Consider the following 4,956-nt stretch of genomic DNA (forward strand, 5'->3'; position numbering starts at 1 on the left):
GTCCTCCAGGGTCATGTCCTGTTTCTTGTCACCAAGGAGGTCAAGCTGGATCTCAGGGTCAGCAATTTCTTGTGTAAGAACAACACGCATGATCGCTTCTGTCTAGTTAACTTCAGCATCACAACTAGGGCATTTGATTAGGAATTTTCATATTCCCGCTTGACCACAGAGGCGGGCCCCAAAGCTGCGCACTGTTTCATCATGGTCTTGATGCATATTATGTAATGTTACTCTGGCCACCATAGTGTTCTCTTCGCAAACAGCAAGTTTTTTTAATGGCTGACATTACCACCTCTATGGGTTTGTTTGAAAGGCTACCACCTGTCGATCTTGTTAGATCCTTGTGCAGGGGTTCGTCATAGCACTCTAGTAATGGCACAACTTTATCGCGGCCAGTGACTTTGGTTGCATCGACGTATTCAGACCTTCATGACTCGAAGTAAGCCCACTCTTCACTGGAGCCAGCAGCGACGATTGTGGTCCTTTTGACTTTTTCAGCCTTGGCGGCATGTCCAGAGGCGTGAATGGCACTGTGGGCAGTGATGAATGCGGCCACAATAGCAGGATCGAGGTCTTCAGTGGTGTCATCACAAGCGGCAATTGGGCATCCTACCGCAGGCATCGTGGCCTTGGTCGGGCGAGTTTGGAGACCGTGTTCATAAATATGACTATCGTTCTCTTTGTTAATCCAGTTGGCGATTTATTGCAACATCAACAATGAACACGGTCTGAAAGACACAAGAATGAACATGATCATTAATAATGATTAAGAATCCTCTAACAATCACCTGATTGACCATAGAAAGTGGAATGCCAAGGTTCTGAGCCATCTGACGCTGGCTGACAACACCTTCCGATTGGCCGACAATTTGTCCCCTTTGAAAATCACAAAGGTCGAGTGCTCCCTTGGTTCGAGGCACTGCCCTATATAAAGAGAGTCTGGCCAACTATTGTCTCGATCATGCTGTGCTCTGATTGGTCAATACCCGGTCACGTGCGTTGCTGGCGCCATGTTGCAGTCCAACTCAACGCGAGTGAATTTTGGAGCGAAATTAGAATTGTTTTCGCCATCTTTTCAGGTTTTCTCGTCAGATTTTGACTTTTTTGATGACACAATGGTGTGCTGTGTGGTAGTGGGGTGTTCTGTGCATCCCGGGCAAGGCGTGAAAATGCACCGCTTCCCCAGGGACCCGGAAAGACGTCGCCGTTGGGCCGTAAATGTGAAAAGGGAGAACTGGACTCCACACGATAATGCCTACTTTTGTGCGGTAAGTAGCGACAGTTTGCAGTTCCCATCCGACGTTGGATCGGAGTATCGAGGTTAAAGTCAGATTGAATGAATGCCTGTAGGATCGGATCAGATCAGAGCGCTGAAACAGCTCGGAATCCGAAATAATGAGACGTAATCCGATGCAGAAATTTCACTAATGCGTAAGTAGTCAACACCAGATTTGCAATATATCCGATCCGATACACACCACGAGCCGTAAGTAACTTTGTTACATTGGTTTTATCCATATTATCTGAGGAAATAGTGTTTGCAGTTTTCCCATAAAATTCAATCCCTTCAACTGACGATGGTCATCAAGTGGAACAAAATGCACTGACAACGTAGCTGGATGACTGCAGCTGCTCACTGTTTTTCATTTCTAATCTTTATCTGATGTATATTTCTCCGGGATTCCCGGCGTACATTTCTCTGGAAATCGTTCCCACATTTTGTCCGGGAATCTCAGGAATTTCCTGTCCAGGGTTCTCGACTGCAAATCGTATTTGGAAACTTTCATTGACTTCAAACTGAGTGTCAACACGTACTTCAATTTTCCGTTTTTTTTGTTTTTTCAGAAGCATTTCGACAAGTCAGTATGAAAAAGGGAGGGTTGATGGTTCAAGACCACTCAAGCACAATGCCGTCCCAAATGTCTTCCCACATATTGTGCCTGTCATGAAAAGGAAGCCGAGGAAACGACCCCATGACGAGACGACACCACAGAAGGAGCCCGTCCCAGATCACACATACGCAAAACAAGATATGCCTGTGAATGACGACGACAACCAAGATGTCCAACTTGTTGACCTTGCCTCCGATGCCCCTGTAACGCCCGCTGAAGCCGACCAGGGTCCTAACTACGACGCCAATATCGCAGCAGTGGAGGCGAAAGTGGTCTCTCTCAAGTGGCGGTTACATGAGACACAGTGGGACAAATGCAAACAAGCCAGGGAGCTCGTCACTCTAAAGGCGAATGTCCAGAAAGTTTTCAACCTCGATCAGATCAACAAGCTGTCTCGTCTCAGCACAGGGGGTACTCAGTGGTCAGCAGAAACCTATAAGAAGGCTCTGCAACTCCACTTTGCATGTGGCAAAACCGGCTACGAAGTCCTGTTGTCGCAATACCAGCCGCTGCCATCGCTTCGTTCATTACGACGGAAGATGGAGGTTATTGCGATGGAACCTGGTATTCTTTATAAAGTGTTCGACTTCCTCCAGCTGAAGGTTGCTACCATGAAGGAACCGGAGCGTGAGTGCTGCCTAACACTGGATGAAATGACAATTGAAGTGGGATTGCAGTTCAACAGATCATCCAGTAGTTTGCGCGGAAATGTAACTTTGCCAGGACATGGTGGCGCTGCAACTCATGCCCTCGTATTCAAGCTGGCTGGCATCACCTCCAGATGGAAGCAAACAATTGCCTATCATTTTACGGGCGATTTGGTGAACGGAGCTAATTCCATCCACTTGTGACGGAAATCGTACACCGGGCTCATGTCATTGGGCTCCACATCAACGCAGTCACATGTGACATGGGTAGTGCCAATCGAGCAATGTTCAAGAACTTCGGACTGGTTAGTTCGAAGCACGCAGTGACAGTCAATCAAATTCCCCACCCATGCGCTGACGGCTGGTTCCTACACTTCATGTACGACGTACCGCACCTGATCAAGAATGTCAAGGCGGGTCTGGTGAAATGGAATTAATTCAAGCTTGGTGCTGATATCGTCTCCAGGCATGATCTGCCTTCAAATGTCGTCAGCCTGGGGACAATCAAGGAACTGGTGACATTTCAGGTCAATGACGATCTGAAACTGACGCCAAATCTTAGCATGGAAATGGTGTCGAACACCGCCCATTTCGACAAAATGAAAGAGGGAAAGGCATTGAATTTTTTCAGTAAGTCGGTCAGTGCTGGGCTGTACTACCTGGTGGAAAACGAAGGTTTTGACAACGCGTTGCTAACGACTGCCTGGTTTTTGGACTTTATGAACACCTGGTTCGACCTGATGTCCAGCCGTCACCCCGACACCGCGCTCAGTCAAGCGAATACGTGTGCTTACGAGAAGGCGATCCGGCACCTTGAAGAGATATTTGTGGTATTCGGAGGGATACAATGTGGCACATTGTGGAAGCCATGGCAATCCGCATCATATTATCGACCTCGTCTGTCCTCGACATTCAGAGAGAACTGCTGGCCAGGGGACACCACTTTGTGCTCATATCCAGACTCGTGCAGGATTGCCTCGAGAACCTGTTTGGGTGCGTCCGATTCAAGAATCCTGTCCCAAACGCGCTGGAATTCCGACAGGCTCTAAAGCTCATAACGGTGGCGTAATTTCTGAAGTGTCCCGCGTCCTGTAATTATCTCGAGGATGACCGGTCATTTTTAGCGGATTTCCTCGACACTCCGAAAGAGAAACCGGCTACACCAGACGAATGTGACGAGGACACATTCAGCTATTTGATTGGAGAGGTGCCTCCTGATCCTCTCAGCAAAGCCCAAGAGAGCAGCTTGTATTACCTGGCTGGTTACTGTATCTCCTCCATCTCCAAATCCTGGACACATTGCACCACTTGCCTGGAAGTCACGGAGAACCGCTGAAAGTCTCTTTCGCAGGGCTGTCGTGAGGCGATAACAAGACTGAAGGAGTACAAAGAAGGCGCTTTGACTCGTTGCAGTGACGAGGCTTTCAAGTTGTTCAGAGAATGAGAGAAGCAGTTCAGGATGGTGCAGGTCCAGTTGAATGGGCATAACCTGGTTGAAAAACTTGTCCGTCGTCTGTCAGCTTTCTCAGTTGATATTCCCGACTGCCACGATCTGTAAACGAAGCTACTGACGAAGTTTTTCCTGTGCGTCTGTACATCTATTCCAAAGCGCAAAATTCGATCCGTGTCAGCCAGGCAAAAGTTGGTACTGCCAGTCAACTCGGCAGCAAGAGCGCGGCAATGAGAGCGTGTGTGAAAAAAAATGAAGTAGAACTGAGCTTAGTGTCAGTTGTTCGTATTAACTCCTTCAGGATGGGAGGCGGCCATAACCGCCAGGCGGTTATGGCCGCCTCCCGTCCTGAAGGGGTTAAGTCATATGGAGCAGAACCGAAGATGGTTTTGACTTTAACCTCTTCTGGACGGGTGACGGCTATAACCTCTATTGCTATAGCGGTTATAGCCGTCTATCGTCCTGGCCATCTATAGCCGTCTACCATACTTTTTCGTTTTGGCGTTTTATGAATCTTGTACTCTGTAATTCTGGGTCATGTTTCTTTTAATTCATCCTGAGGAGCTCTCCGAACCATGGTTGGGTTTGCTGAACTGGTCAATTTTGCGCTAGATTTCTAGCCTCTGTGGTTCGTGCGATACACAGGTTTCCATAGATTCAGGCAAGAAATCTTGTACCGTCAAGAAATAGATTAGTCCGTCCTCAGTGTGCGACTTGCGGTATTATGCCACCTCAGTTATTTCACATCCAGAATACACCATCTTGTAGAGCGACTTATTTTCGAGCAAAGCTCAAAATTTGAAGTCGAAACTCCCATTACTTTTTGTGTGAGAAGGAAAATGCCCGTTCATATCGCACCGCGCGTATGCTCCCACATAGCCAGCATCACGCTGCCTGGGATGCAATATGGCGCCTGCCTAGCTAGTTGGCCAGACTCTCTTTATATATCGCACTGGTGGAGGCATAG

General features: G+C 47.9%; 1 pseudogene; it reads left to right on the top strand.

Moving 5' to 3' along the window:
* Positions 1-508: 508 nt before the first annotated feature.
* Positions 509-3,588, top strand: LOC147021885 (uncharacterized; annotated as a pseudogene).
* The last annotated feature ends 1,368 nt before the right edge of the window (positions 3,589-4,956 follow it).

This window comes from Eptatretus burgeri, chromosome 8 (genome assembly GCF_056783735.1).
Source record: "Eptatretus burgeri isolate ZD-2024b chromosome 8, Ebu_testis_v1, whole genome shotgun sequence".
Classification (NCBI taxonomy): domain Eukaryota; kingdom Metazoa; phylum Chordata; class Myxini; order Myxiniformes; family Myxinidae; genus Eptatretus; species Eptatretus burgeri.